This window comes from Pituophis catenifer, unplaced genomic scaffold, assembly GCF_029215685.1.
Source record: "Pituophis catenifer annectens isolate HBS135680 unplaced genomic scaffold, rPitCat1.0.hap2 SCAF_6, whole genome shotgun sequence".
NCBI lineage: Eukaryota > Metazoa > Chordata > Lepidosauria > Squamata > Colubridae > Pituophis > Pituophis catenifer.
The window spans coordinates 78,254,613-78,271,384 of NW_027256886.1; positions in this window are offsets into that span (position 1 = coordinate 78,254,613).

Sequence of the window (16,772 nt, forward strand, 5' to 3'; positions counted from 1 at the left end):
TTTATTAAAACACATATAAAAACACATTTGCACAACAAACTATTAGGTTAAGACTAAGGGGAATAAGTACAAATGTACTAACTGAAGGACCAATACGAAACAAACGCTGCCAAAGATTAATTTATTTAGATGGTGTTTGTTGGGTAGGGCCAACTTTTTAAAAGTTGCAAGGAAAGGCGATCCGATTTATGGGTGCGGGGGGGGTGCGGGGAGGAAAGGGTCTCTTTTAAGCGCCCCCAAAACTCGCTAGCAAGTTTCACGTGGGAAAAGGGCTTCGGCACCCCCACCTCCTCCTCCTCCTCCTCCTTCTTCCCCGCAGGATCGGCTTCCCCCCCCGGGGGCTCGATCCGCTGATACGTACCAGTTTTGCTGCGTTTTCAGGAAGCGGCTACGAGGCATGGCTTTGCAATCCGCCACCGCAGCAAAGCAAGGGAACTTCTTCCATGGCTCACCCAGCCGACTTGTATTTTGGGGGACAGGAGAGGAGAGGAGGAGAGGAGAGGGGCGGGGGGAGGAAAAAAAAAAAGCCCTCCAAGGTAAAGACAAAACCCACCCACCCACCCCCGACCCCGAGCAAAGGGGGCAATGAAAACGTGCTCTCTCTCGCCCCGCAGAGTTCGCAACTTCCCCGGCCAGACCCGCTGGGAGGGAGGCTACTCCGGCGCGCGGCGCTTTGCGCTCTCTCTCTCTCGCTCGCTCTCTCGCTCTCTCTCTCCGGCCGGCCGGAGCCCTGGAGCGGAAAGTAAAACGCGAGCTGGATCCCCAATTTGCGGAGCGGGATTGCTTATTTTCGCCCAGTCCTGTGGGGGGGGGGGGGGTCAGTCGGTCAGCAAAGCTCAAAGCATGATTATTCCGAAATGGACTAAGCGGCGGATTTCGTCACGGAAAAGTCAGACAGCCTCCCTTGTGACAGAAGCGGGGATGTGTTGTCGGTGTGTGTTAATATTTTTTCAGTCCTCAGACTTGCACCCCACCTGAGCTTGGATTTCTGCCTGTGAATAGAATAGAATAGAATAGAATAGAATAGAATAGAATAGAATAGAATAGAATAGAATAGAATAGAATAGAATTCTTTATTGGCCAAGTGTGATTGGACGCACAAGGAATTTCTCTTTGGTGTATTTGCTCTCAGTGTAACTAAGAAAAATAAAATACATTCACCCACCTGAGCTTGGATTTCTGCCTGTTAATAGAATAGAATAGAATAGAATAGAATAGAATAGAATAGAATAGAATAGAATAGAATAGAATAGAATAGAATAGAATAGAATAGAATAGAATAGAATAGAATTCTTTATTGGCCAAGTGTGATTGGACACACAAGGAATTTCTCTTTGGTGTATTTGCTCTCAGTGTAACTAAGAAAAATAAAATACATTCACCCACCTGAGCTTCGATTTCTGCCTGTTAATAGAATAGAATAGAATAGAATAGAATAGAATAGAATAGAATAGAATAGAATAGAATAGAATAGAATAGAATAGAATAGAATTCTTTATTGGCCAAGTGTGATTGGATACACAAGGAATTTGTCTTTGGTGTATTTGCTCTCAGTGTACATAAGGAGAATAAAATACATTCATCGAGAATAGAAAGATACAACACTTAGTGATAGTCAAGGTTACTAATAAGCTATCAAATCATACTAAGAAACAAGTAAAAACAATATAAATTGAAAGATACAAGCAACATGGTTATAATAATAAGTGGGAAGAGATAGATACTAGTAAGGAAGAGAAGAAGAATAATAGTAATACAGTTTTAGTAAATGATTTGACAGTGTTGTGGGAATTAGTTGTTAAGCAAAGTGATGGCATTCGGGGGGAAAAAACTGTCCTTGTATCTAGTTGTCTTGGTGTGCAGTGCCCTATAGCGTCTTTTTGAGGGTAGAAGTTGAAACAATTTATGTCCAGGATGTGAGGGGTCTGTAGATATGGAAACAGAAATCCTAAGGAAAAAGATTAATTTAATTTTGATTAAGGGTATGGTTGGTCTCTACCTTTTTGCACCCTGACCAATTCCAAGAGGCATTTGAATGATCTGTATAATGGACATTTGGTACACTCTAGTGTTCTTCATAAAAGAAACCATTGGCTCAGTGTAACTGAATAGTATCTTAAGCTGCAAAAACATAGATTTTAATCGTTTAGAACAGTGTTTTTCAACTTTAGCCGTTTTAAGAGTTCAACTCCCAGAATTCACCAGGCAGCACACCTGAAGTTAAATCTTAACAATGGCTAAGGTTGAGAAACACTGATTTAGAATAGTATTCCAAGAAATTCCCCAAGGAATTTCCCAAGAAATTCCACAAGGAAAAGGAGATGCTAAAACATAACTGATAATAATCCCAACAAAGGAAAAAAAAATGGAATGTAGCAGCAGCAGCTTTCTGACTACATAAAACCTCATTAAATTTTAAGGACACTCAACTTTAGATAGGATTGGACACATAGCAGGATGATGGAAAATGGAACTAGTCCTATTTTCTCCTTGATGGGATCATCAGTTGCATTACAAGTAGATTTCTACCTAACCTTTTTACTGAGGCATATACTACAGTTCCTTCTCCTCTTCCTCCTCTTCCTCCTTTTCTCCACAATCCTGGAGGTAGGAAGAGCTAAGACTGCTGAAGAAGATTCCTCTTATATATTAGGCTGGTTTCTATTTTCTTGCCTGCCTTTATTATTTTTATAAATAACTCCAAGCAGCGCTCATACCTAATATTCCTTCCTACTCCTACTTCTCCCACATTAACCAAACCTACAAGGTGGGTTGAGCTGAGAGAAAGTGATTGGCCCAAAGTTATCCAGCTGAAGGTAGGACTAGAACTCCATCTCCTGATTTCTAGCCTGGTGCCTTAACCATTAGATCCAACTATGTTATTGGCTTTCCTGAAGCTTTCAACAATAGAATTGTTTCAGAGAGTCTATAGAGGTACTGTATATATTATTTTACATTTTAAAAAATTCATATTATGGACTTTTAATGCACGGTGTTACCTTGATACTTAACTGCTTTGAAACTCATTGAATTTGATACTTGACACATTTTGATATGAAAATTTTGTCTCGGTACTCGTTTGTTTGGTACTCAATACACAAGCTAGAACTTGTTGGTATCGGCTGCCTTGTGACTTACTACATTATTCCTTAGGGGAATTGTTTGATATTTATAATTGGTACTAATTACACCTCCTGGAACCAATTAACTATGAGTACCGAGATACTCATATGTAATTTGCTGCAATTTTACTATACTATTATTGGCATATGGCTATCGTAAACTACAAGGTTAACAATAAATCACTGCTGACTGCAGTGCAGAATAAATCATTTATTCTGAAAAATGGATATGTATTCACTAAGAATTCTAAAGTAGAATAAAGAAGCAGGAATGAACTCTGACATGGGTACAAACATGGTGACCAGTGGTGGGTTGCTCCCAGTTCTGTCCAGTTCTATAGAACCGGTAGTAAAATTGGCAGGAGGCTCTGCCCACCTGCCCAGACATCATAAATGACAATCTGCGCATGTGCAGAAGTTTCTGTGCATGCGCAGCACACACATGCGAGCAAAACAAGCGCACACGGCCTTGTTGCGAACCGGTAGTAAAGATAAGTAGAACCCACCCCTGATGGTGACTATTCCCTTTAATGAATTTCATTCTGCAGGCCCTAATAATTCTAAGCATCTGGAAGTCTCGCTAAACATTTATGTCAGTGCTTCTCAACCTTAGCAACGTTAAGGTTTGTGGGCTTCAACTCCCAAAGTTCTGAGAGTTGAAGTGCGCATATGCATATGTGGGGTAAACGTCGTGGAGGACACGGCGCATATAATATTCGAATGTAGTCTCTATCAGGAAGTTAGAAATCAATATCTGTCCCCAATTATAAATAAATTTCCCCACTGGAATATAAGCCAAAAATTAGCATTTCTGTTGAGGGCTGACTCTCCTCCCCTGGTAAGAGCGATCACTCGATACCTTAAAAGGTTGACGGCAATACGAGCCAGTTATATCAAGGAAAATTTTATCGATTGTAAGAAAGATGAGCTCAGTTAGAGAGGAGCTATCCTATTTGGGTTATCTAGTCTTCTAGTCTTGGCAATTTAGCTATTGAAATTCGATATGGTAAAATTTTAATGTCATCTATCATATATTTTTAGATTGCTATTTTTGTAACTGTTTTATCTTTTTCCCTTTTTCTCTTCTGTTTTGTTTGAAAAGGCCTTCGGGCTATTCAATAAACTATACTATATATATATACTATTCCCTTTAATGAATTTCATTCTGCAGGCCCTAATAATTCTAAGCATCTGAAAGTCTCGCTAAACATTTATGTCAGTGCTTCTCAACCTTACCAACGTTAAGGTTTGTGGACTTCAACTCCCAAAGTTCTGAGAGTTGAAGTGCGCACATCTTTAATTTGCCAAGGTTGAGACACACTGATTTACATGACATCCTGGGGAATAAATGAAATGCCAGATAACTAGAGGGTACATGCAGCAGCGTCCACAAGAAGGTTTGAAATCAATAAGGTGGTTTCTTCCATTTTTTACCTTTCTCTTAATATGCTAATGAACACATACCCCTATTTTCAACAAATCTTAAGAGGGGAACTCTTAAGGCACAGATGTCAAACTCCTGGCGTTCCATTGCCGTCATGCGACTTTTCGTGACTTTTCCCCCTTCGCAGGGATGAGGTCGGCGTGGACTGCATGTGACACATCCAGCCCGTGGGCCGCCAGTTTGACACCCCCCTGGGAAAGGTTAGCCTAAGACAGTAGTTGGGTAGATTCGAATCTAGAACAAATTGTTATGTCACTGATTTATAAATACTTTTGAAATCAGTGTGTTTAGTTATCAAATTAACAAATTATCTTAATTTGTCAAGAATAAGTCTTGCCAGACCAACTGTAGCACATTTTTATAGGGTAACTTCCATTGCACCTCAAGATGTTCTGATTAGCAAGCCAGTATGATATGGGTGTAGTGTCGTAATAATTAAATAACCACTTAAGTATCTTAGGCATTATAGTAATTATGTTCATTAGTCCTTCATTATCAGTCTGGAGAGATTCAGTCATTCATTATCATACTGAAAAAATATCAAGTAGATTGCCACAAGTTTCTGGCTAGAACTTTGTTATATTCAGATATAAAGACAATCATTGCATCTGGATTATGTTTAAATCAAGAATAGTGTTTGTCACTGAGAAGACAAAATCATAAGTAGGCTAGAAAAAAGACTACAATCTGCAGGGCTAAGCGTGCCTTGATCAAATTATGCTTTAAGCGATGAATATTCTTCAGTAGCTTTTTCATTTGGAAAAGGAAATTAGTTGCTTATATTCAGAACATTTTGGATAAGGAAGGAAAATACTAGTAACAAAATAATACTCACACAAGCCCAAGTTACAAACAAAACTAGTCACAGTTTGAAAAGAACATTTTTTGGGGGGACAAAATGGGGCGCCTTTCACAATATTATTACTTAGAATCAAATCTACTTTGGAGAAAATGGCTTTACAGGATAAAAAACATACCGGTAGCTTGATTTACTTCAGAGTGTTTCTTGGTTGTTTATTCAATTTAACTATGTTATTTCCTTCTTTTGGTCCATATTAATTACTGCTTCTGAAGTTCCCCAGTGGTTATAGGTCTATGATGGCAAACCTATGGCATGCGTGCCAGAGGTGGCAAGCAGAGCCTTCTCTGTGGGCATGTGCACCGTCACCAGCTGGTCTTCTAATTTCCAGGGCTCCGGCGCGTGTGAAGACCAGCTGGCCGGCGTCCATACATGTGCTGGAAACCAGACAACCAGGTGGCCATTGAGTTTCCGGGGCTGTGGCACACGCACACACACGTTTAGGTTTGGGCACTTGGTGCCGAAAAGGTTCACTATCATTGTTATAGGTTATGGAAGAATTATATGTGGCTTCTAAGCAAATTACCCTTCTTTATTGGAAAATAAATAAATTTATATCATTTATGTGTTTTTTAGTAAATTCCTTTAAAATTTATAGTTTCCTTTCTTAAATAGGATTAATACAAACATCAAAATAAATATAAAATTTATATTTTGTACTCCTTGTACTACCAAGGAGCCTTGGTAATACAGTGGTTTAAAGCACCCTGTTATTAACACAGCTGCCTGCAATTTCTGCAGGTTCGAATCTTACCAGGCTCAAGGTTGACTTAGCCTTCCATCCTTTCTAAGGTAGGTTAAATGAGGACCCAGTTTGTGGGGGCAATAAGCTGACTTTGTATAAATATACAAAAGTATGAAGGCTATTGCTTAACGCATTGTAAGCCGCCCTGAGTCTCCGGAGAAGGGTGGCATATAAATAAATAAATAAATAAAAAATTGGTCATGCATCTGCAGTACTAGACACACCAGAGAACATTCAGTAAGAATTGGTTAGGGTTACCCTGCAGATGGAGATGGAGCTCAGGAACTGACAAGTTGATCCATATGGTCCTATTATCATTGTGTTTGGGGCTGACATCAATACGATTGAGGCTATCCTTGAAGATTGTTCAGAAGCCACAACTGACATGGCAAATGGACAGTTCTTGGAGCCCTAGGGTGGTCCATGCTGTTCTGCAAGCTGCACTGGTTGCTAGTTTACTTCCGGGTCCAACTCAAGATGTTAGTTATCACCTTTAGAGCTCTTCATGGCATGGGTCCAGTAGACCCTGTCCATCAAGGAATTCTGGCTGGAGGATCCAGGAGAAAAGCCTTTTTCTGCTGTGGCTCCTGCCCTCTGGAACATCATCCCCCACAAGGTGAGATCTGTACCTACCCTTTTGGCATCCCAAAATGCCCTGAAGATCTGACTCTGGCCTGTAGCCTCAGTTAGGGGGAGTGCAGAGGTGGGCTGCTACAGGTTCGCTTGGGTTTGGTAGAACCCGTAGATAACATTATGGCCGGTACAGAGAACCTCCAAATCCCACCCCTGGCTGGCCCCTCGCACCCCGCCCTGCCCCAGAGTCTCCACACGGCCCGTTTTGGATGCAAGGTAAGTGCAGGGCCCGTGCGGAGGCTCGGAGAGGGGGAAAAACGGGCCTCCTGGAAGCTCCAGAGGGCCTCCGGAGCCCAGGGGAGGCAGTTTTTTCCCTCCCAGAGGTTTGAGGAAAGCCTCCGGAGCCTGGGGAAGGCGAAAACTGCCTCCCCCCGCCACCATGGTGCAGGAGGCTGACTAAACCACGCCTACCATGGCCACACCTACCCAGCAACCGGGCAGAGAACCCATTGCTGAAATTTTTGAAGCCCACCCCTGGGGAAGTGTCATTCTGGAAGTGGTTAATAGACTGCGATAAGGAGAGCAAATTTGGTCTAGTGGTTAAAGCACCAGGCTAGGAATATAGCCTGGAGCCTTAACCTCTTAAGTGAGTTCTGTTCCCGCTTTAGGCAGGAAAGCCAGTTGGGTGACCCTGGGTCAGCCACTCTCTCAGAGCCAACCCACCTCATAGCGTTGATGTTGAGGGAAAACAGGAGGCAGAAGGTGTGTTGGATATGTTCACCATTTTGAATTATTGTAAATATAATAATAAAGGTGGGGTACAAACAAATAAGACCCCATCTCCCCCCTCCATGTACATCTTACTATCTTCCTCCCCCATCTTTGTCAATTTTAATCAAATGTAATATAATTATTGGTTTAACATCAAATGTTTTATATAATATTGGTGTTTTAATGATTGTAGGACACCTAGAGTCACCATTGGGTGATATGGGAAGCATATAAGTTTAATAAATAAATGAAAAAAGATTAATCTGATTTGGGATTAATTTCTGTACATAAAAATCATGTTCTTCTTGGTTCTATTGTTAAAGCACTAGGCTAGAAAATAAGAGGCTGTGAGTTCAAGTCCCACCTTAGCCAGTCATTTGGGCCAGTCATTCTCTCTTAGCTCAATCCGCTTTACAGGGTTGTTGTTACGGGGAAAATAGGAGAAGGAAGAAGTGTTGGATATGTTAGCTGACTGGAGTTATTTATTTTATTTATTTATTTTTATTTTATCAGATTTCTATACCGCCCTTCTCCTTTTGGACTCAGGGCGGTGAACAGCCAAAATAAAACATTTGTACACGAAAGTTAAAATAGATTTAAAATAATTAAATAAGTTTGGCCCATAATTTAAAATATTTCAATTTAAAACCAATTTCAAATTTTAAAAACCCACCATAAAATCAGGACAGCCCGGCTAACTGAAAGAAATAGGTTTTAAGAGCCCGACGAAAAGTCTGGAGGTCTCTGGGGGTAGACTCGTATCTCTGGGGGTAGATTGTTCCAGAGGGTAGGTGCCACCACAGAGAAGGCTCTCCCCCTGGGGGTCGCCAGCCAACATTGTCTGGCCGACGGCACCCTGAGGAAGCCCTCTCTGTGGGAGCGAACTGGCCGGTGGGAGGCAATTGGTGGCAGAAGACGGTCCCATAAGTACCCTGGCCCTAAGCCATGGAGCGCTTTATTTTTATTTGTAAAAATATAATAAAGGTCAGATACAAATAAAAATATCAAATATCAAGAACTGAGTATTTGTCAACTCTGAGGATGGATGGATAGAACGAATCTATGCAATATTGCAGCAATAAGTGGTTGTTATACTTTGTCAACCCTTGAATTAGTCTTTTTGTAACAATATGAGACCAAAAGAAAACTCACACATACACACGTGTGTGTGTGTACACAATTTTTGAATAATAGTCAACATTTCTGAGGATTGTTTAAACCTCATTGCCTTACCCTTTCCCCACAACTTTAATTGCTATGCCTACCTACCCATTTTGAGGGTAATGCTTAAAGTTGTTGAATGTTTTTGAATGTTTTTATTTTTAGCAAAATAAAATTTTAAAAAACCTGAAAAACAAACCCAGTTGGACAGTGGTGAAATTCAAAAATTTTTTACTACCGATTCTGTGGGTGTGGCTTGTGAGCGTGGCAGGGGAAGGCTACTGCAAAATCCCCATTCCCTCCCCACTCCTGGGGGAAGGTTATTACAAAATCTCCCACCCCACTCTGGGGCCAGCCAGAGGTTGTATTTGCCGATTCTGTGGGCTTGGCTTGGTGGGCGTGGCAGGGGAAGGATACTGCAAAATCTCCATTTCCACCCCACTCCAGGGGAAGGGTATTGCAAAATCTCCATTCCCACCCCACTATGGGACCAGCCAGAGGTGCTATTTGCCGGTTCTCCAAACTACTCAAAATTTCCGCTACCGGTTCTCTGAACTGCTCAAAATTTCCGCTACCAGTTCTCCAGAACCTGTCAGAACCTGCTGGATTTCACCCCTGCAGTTGGATGATTGTGGGGGTGTTGCACATGATCCTCTGGTACAGGCCCAATCAGGAATTAGGCCTTTGCATAAAGGTATGTTCACACAGACAATGGTTAAAGATAGTTGGATAAGTGGCTTTCTCAAGCACAGACATCCTCTGTATGGAAGTTTATGCATGGGAGAATTCATTCTCGCAAGGGCCCACCCGAGAGTAGCCCTCAAACCAATGGCTGAATAATGTGTGGCAGAGCTCACCCTAGGACGCAACAATGGTCATATATGAGAGTCAGTTGTCAAGCATCTGAATTTTTATCATGTGACTATGCAAGTGTAAGTGTGAAAAACGGTTTTTTTAGTGGCGTCCATGTAACAGTCACTAAATAAACTGTTGTAAGTAGACAACTACCTATACTTCAGGCCAATCTTTCCCAAACAGAAGCCCTCCAGATATTGTGAGACTGCAAACCGAACAGGTTCGGCTGAGAATTCTGGGGAATTATAGTTCTATTCTATTCATTAAGTCTCCCCCATTCCTGGGCCTGAGATTTTAAAGAGTTGTATAAGGAGGATACAATTCTGGGTAAACCCTACTTTGGTTATTGTGGAAAAACTAATTTAATCAGAAACCCTATATCTAAGCAAAATCTTCAACTAAGGCTATATGGTCCTGTAGCCACTTCTTGACATCCTTCGGATTAGCTTCCAAATATGCAGACTGCCCAACAGCTTGCACTTAAAAAAACAAACAAACCCTCAAATGCACTTTAGATCCTATATGACAGCAATTCACTACCATACATTTATGCCCAACTTTCTTCTGTGCAACTTTAAAAAAGGATTGTTGCTTTAAGAGATCCTTAATGAGTTGATTCCTTCCAGCAGTGCCATCATTTATAGGCTCCGGTGGAAGCCTGATAAAATTTAGGCTGCTTTGCTGAATTGCAGGCAGTTGGGTTTCTATAATTGCTAAAAGGCTAATTGATCAACTTAACTTTTCATTGCATTACCACTCAAATTCAGATATCTCACAGCAGTTTACTTTCATCAAAACATGAAAACAACGCAAGCAAAACCTCAATATAGTTCCCATGCAGCCACCGTAGAAATAACGTTTAAAAACAACAGTCATAGTACACATTTAGCAGTACTAGTTCAACACTGGGGCAAATAGGTACCCCTTCATTTTGGCAACTTTTTGAAAGTGGATGCCAACTTGACCACCAGGAGCAGACTTGTTTTGTAAGGGTTAAAATAAATGACCTTTATGTCCCACTTACGTGCAAAATTCTTGCATAGAGTGACTTGCAAAGGTCATCAAGAAACTCACTTGGGAGTCCCATGTGTGCAAATAAAGATTTTATCTTGGCAATAGTCTCAAGCAGAGTCTCAAGCAGAGTCTGATATTTCTGGGCATTTGGAATACCACAAGTAGAAGCAAATATTCTCTTATCTCAAAGATATCTGCAACCGGTTTCATCCAAGGTAACCCAGGATTCTCAAGAGGAAGCCTAGATTCTAGGTTATAAATGCTATATATATATATATATATATTGCTATGCTGAAGCAGCTGATACAACTTGCTATAGCTAAACATCCAGTAGCCCAAGAAGGAAAAAAAACCACGAGTCATCTGCAACACACATTGTAAGGGCTGTAGCAGCCATTATGTAGGAGACCTAAACAGAAGACTAGCTGAGCACCAGGTAGTAGTCAGAAGACATAAATGCAAATCCCTTAATCTCAGAGCACAAGGACACACTCAGCCAGTTAAAATAGGAAACTATGAGGATCCTAGACTAAGATAAATAAAAAAAAAAGGGGGGGGGATTCCTAGAAGCTTCACCAACAAATTGGCCACCAATAACCACATATACCGGTAAATAAACCACATTTAGACATCATACAAGAGACCAAAAAAAAAGGTAAGAAGGAAACAAAAAGAGCAGAACATATCTTCTCCAAACCATGTAAACAGGGATTAATACCAGACAAACAATCAAGCAGAAAACAATAGCCTAATCATGGAACTACCAAGGAGAAAACTACATTACAAAACACTAGGAGACCAAGTTACTATATAAAAACAGGGAACGAACCTTACACCGCTAGCAATGATGATGTTACTTAGTAGTTGGGTAGTAAAATGTCTACAGGCAAGCAAAAAGCTTGGAGAACACCAAGGACTGTACCTGAGCTATATTCTCTTCTATGAAAAAATGTACTATGAATTGCTTGATCGTATAAAGCCAATACTTCACAGATATAACATGTACCTTTGGCTACTGAATCCCTTGAAATACCAGGTGGAGAAACTGCAACCTTTTCTTCCTCATACCGAAACATCTAAATCAGGCTCTTCCATGGCTGTTTTGCAATGAGTTGAAGCACATTTTCCAATTTAAAGCATGACCATTTTCACCTAGAAATGCCTCCTGCTACCAACTTAGTAGTTTTGTTATCTGCTGAGGAAGAACACTAGGTTCCACTAACAGCACTGGTATTCTAGATGCTGCTATCGTTTATATCAGTGTTTCTCAACCATGGCCGCTTTAAAGTGTGTGAACTTTTTACTCCCAGAATTCCCCAGGCAGAATGCTGGGGAATTCTGGGAGTTGAAGTCCACACATTTTAAAGCAGCCACGGTTGAGAAACACTGGTATATGTCATGGATTGTTCCTGTTTATTGGCATATTGACATTCTGAATATATAAACCCCCCCACATATAGGATATTAATTTATTTTTATCAGCTGAGAGTTGCTTTGTTCCACACATTTTTGCTAGCTGTTATGTGCAAGGGCCTTTATAATACACACTACCCAGCACTGGGCAATTTTCTTACTTCTGAGTTTTTCTAAACCATTTATAGGCGACCTTACTACCTGTCACTCCTGCTGGAAACTTATCAGCTATTGACTTAGCCAGAACATCAGTGGGTTTCTATAGCCCAAAGGCTGTAGATAAGGGGCCAACCCTAAAGCTGAACTAACTTACAAAGCATACACCTTCCAGACAAACTCTTCCTGGATGACTGAGAATCTTCATCGATTTACAATGCATGGATTTTGCTCCTGGAGGCCCCCTCAATTTCGCATGAAGGTTTCTTCTGGTCTGGCTGTTTCTACTGCTTTATCCAGGATGAAGTCATGCTGTCCCTGCACTTATCCAAATTTACATATTAATAAGAGTCTTTTTAATTCCCTTACCTAGGAATCAACACTCCATGGCAACTCCATGATTGCTAGTGAAAAATCATAGATCTCTAAGGAGTAATGTTTTGCAAAAGTATAAAATATGCATTGTACTTTTCTACTATTATTTGCAGTTTTTGGGGTCTGCCTTTTCTATAAACTGAAAGGGGTTGTAAATTGTCTTTAGCACATGGCCAAAAGGAAACATACACTGAAGATGTTTCATTTTTATTTTTTCCTGCTCAGAGCTACCAGCAATCAAATACAATTGAAATGCCTGAAGCCATTTAGATTAACAGTTTCCTACTGTTGCCAGCATCTGACAATTGGAAATGAGTTTAAGGTTTGCTGAACTCTGATTCTATGGAGCATCAGCAGCATCCCAGGCTCTAGCTTAAATTCAAGGTCTGCAATTGAGTCTCAAATCCTTATCTTCGTAGGAAGGCAACACAACAGGAACAGCCAGTACAGATAAAAACAGCAATCTGTAGCATCCCACAAAGTGTGATAGACACAAAGTGTGATAGATCCTGCCCCACTTGTGGGAGACTGGCTGAGAGCTGCAAGTGGGGCAATTAGGGGTGTTTTGCTGGTTACATCCAGGCAGCATTGCTGCTCTGCAACTGCGACCATCACTGCCTGAGATTTCCAACACTGTTGTGTGTCTGAAGTGAGTGAGTGAGGAAAAAGGGCTGGGAGGTTGTGAGTTCGAGTCCTGCTTTAGGCTGGGGGGACTGGGGGAGTCTGGGCCAGCCCCTCCCTCTCAGCCCTGCCCACCTTGCAGGATTGTTGTTTGTGGGGGGGAATGGGAGGAGGCCAGAGGAGGGTTAGGGATATTGGGCACCTTGAGTTGCTAATAAGGGTAAAAGATAAAAAAAGACTGGATAGCCATTTGTCTGAAATGGTCTAGGGTCTCCTCTCTGAGCAGGAGGTTGGATTAGATCAGTGGTGGGTTGCCCCCAGTTTGGACCGGTTCGCAAGAACCGGTAGTAAAACCAGCAGGAGGCTCCGCCCACTGGTCTGGACGTCATCAGACGTAATCTGCGCATTCGCGCGTGCGGGCGCAGTGTGAACCGGTAGTAAAGGTAAGTAGAACCCACCCCTGGATTAGATGACCTCCAAGGTCCCTTCCAACTGTTTTTTAAGGGTTCCCTGCTTGAGCAGGGGGTTGGACTAGATAACCTCTAAGTCTAAGGTCCGCCCCTTCCAACTCTATCCTTCTATGATTCATTCTATTCTAACAGGCAACTGCTGACTAATGAGGAAGACGCGATCCCTTTATGCCACACCCGCTTACAGAAGCATTCCTGGCATCACCTCATCTAGTACAATTGTGCTTTGACAGCAAGTATCAGATCCTCCATCAGGCTTCTGCTGGGAGAAATCTGGTGTGATAGCTCAGCTTCTGCCACATCAGGCTCAGGCTGTTTTTGCTATGAAGTCTCCTGTGACTGCAGCAGCAGGAGGAACCCTGGCAGGCTCCCCACTCTCTGCTGCCCTAGTTTCGGAAGCATCCCACACATGGTTAAAAACTGTGCTGTGCTGCTGACTGCTTAACTCAGTGACTCGGCTTTCAGTGTTATCACCTTTTTGACTCTTCTCTGCCTTCATCCTCACTTCTTTCCTTCATCTTCCTCAGTTCTTTGACACACATATATCAACTCCTCTTTACAATATATTTGATGTCATTACTCAAGAGCCCTTTCCCAATCTTTCCAAAGTCTTCTTGTATTCAATGAGTACCTGATTCACGGTTCTTGGTCTACTCTAATATCTTCTATCTAGTCCAGAGATGGGTTTCAGCAGGTTCTGACCGGTTCTGGAGAACCGGTAGCGGAAATTTTGAGTAGTTTGGAGAACCAGTAGTAAAAATTCTGACTGGCCCCGCCCCCATCTGTTCTCTGCCTCCCAAGTCCCAGCTGATTGGGAGGAAATGGAGATTTTGCAGTATCCTTCCCCTGGAGTGGGGAGGGAATGGTGATTTTACACTATCCTTCCCCTGGAGTGGGGTGGGAATGGAGATTTTATAGTATCCTTCCCCTGCCACACCCACCAAGCATGCCCACCAAGCCACACCCACAGAACCGGTAGTAAAAATTTGTGAAACCCACCACTGATCTAGTCCATCTGATCCCAGCTATCAATACAAAGTTTATCAAGAGTTATCAACCATTATAGCTGAGAATAGAAATGCCAAGAGAGCCAAGAAAATGAAGATGTCAGAAGTGACAAAAATTAGTTAGAGGCTCCTTCTAAAAAGCAAGCCCTTCCTCTCCATTTGGAATGTGAAGAAGAGATCCGCTCAAACCATCATAAAAATCCATAAGCAAAATACACAAAGAAGCATAAATAGGAATTATTCTTGTTAAAATTAGAGGGAAACTAATGGATATATCCAAAGGCCAGAGACATAAATTATTGAGGGATTTTCATTTCACTGGAAACTATCAAGAAGCTAATACATTTAGTAGAGCATTAGACAACTTGTGTCTCATTGGTCATTTCAGAGATATTTCCTTATCTAAACAGACAAACAGAATGACCAAGCAGTGGTGGGTTTCAAATTTTTTTATTACTGATTCTGTGGGCGTGGCTTGGTGGGTGTGGCATGGCTTGGTGGGTGTGGCTTGGTGGGCGTGGCAGGAGAGGATACTGTAAAATCTCCATTCCCACCCCACTCCAGGGGAAGGATACTGTAAAATCTCCATTCCCTCCCTAGTCCAGGGGAAGATTACTGCAAAATCCCCATTCCCTCCCGATTAGCTGGGACTTGGGAGGCAGAGAATAGATGGGGGTGGGGTCAGTAGAATTTTTACTACACGTTCTTCGAACTATCAAAATTTCCGCTACCGGTTCTCCAGAACTGGTCAGAACCTGCTGAAACCCACCTCTGTGACCAAGGGTGGGGAAAAAGCAGTGGGAGCAGGAACAATGTACAATTTACAATGTAAGGAGCCTTGGTGGCGCAGCGGACTAAAGTGCTGTTAAGTAGCGGACTAAAGTGCTGTTAAGTAGCACTTAGCTGCCAGCTGCCTGCGATTACTGCAAGTTCAAATCTCACCAGGCTCAAGGTTGACTCAGCCTTCCATCCTTCCGAGGTAGGTAAAATGAGGACCCGGATTGTGGGGGCAATAAACTGACTTTGTATAAAAAAGAACACCGCTTAGGGGGGGCCGAAAGCCCTACTAAGCAGGTAGTAACAAAATTATGAAGGCTATTGCTTAACGCATTGTAAGCCGCCCTGAGTCTCCGGAGAAGGGCGGCATATAAATCGAACCAATAAATTTCCCAAGAGCTTCCGCACTGAGTTTCCTTATGGGAATCTGGCAGGGAGAATCGGAAACCTTTCTTCCTTCCCTCCCTTCCCCTCCCCAGCAGTCAGGTAAGTGGTGGGGGAGGGGGCAAGAGATTGGGAGACCTGCTGGGAAAGGACTGTATCAGGAGAATGATCACAGTAGCAATTCAGCAGAGCCAGGAGAACTGAAGCAATCACAACTTTCCCAAATTTTATTCCCTTCTCTCGGGCGTCCTGGGTCTTGGATTTGGGGATATTCTGTAAATTAGCCCACTTGAGTCAAAAAAAACGGTTGCCCTACTGGCAACCTCTTGGAATTATTCCTACTGATGGGTCAACTGAGGTGTTTTCAGCTGCTGCTGGTTTTGTCAAAGTGATGAACACAACCAAAACTGCTCCCTTTGGAGAAGTTGTGATGTCACAATAAAAGGGGTGGGGCTTGTAAGAGGAAAGCTTGAGGCTGTTTTCAGTATGATAAATGGGACTCTGCGCTACTGATGCTGTTTAAAATGGTGAATCCTTTTGCCCACGCAATGCTCTTGAAGCCCACTCAACAGAATCAGGTAACCCATCCTTCCCTTCCCAGTTAGATCTGGAACAACTGTCCACCCCAGAGAACCACACAACTCTGAATCAGCCTGATTGTCAGAGCATCTTGAAGACCTGGGATAGGATGATCAGCATTCATTAAAATTGGGTTTTGCCTAAATGATGAATAGTTTATTTTCCCCAGCACAATTGTTTTATTCCTGTTTTAACTGTCAGACCGTCTTTAACTCTGATGACCCCGCTTGGAGTTGGGTCTGAGTGGGCAGCTGTAGAGTGAAATCATCCATCCATCCAGAGCCTCCAGTTGGGGCAGCCTCTGTCTGGGCTCAAGAACTGAAAAGTCTTAGCAGTCTGATGCTTGGATGGGAGACCACAAGGAAATCCCAACTTAGGATAGGATCGATAGAATTCTTTATTGGCCAAATGTGATTGGACACACATCCAAATGTGATTGGAATTTG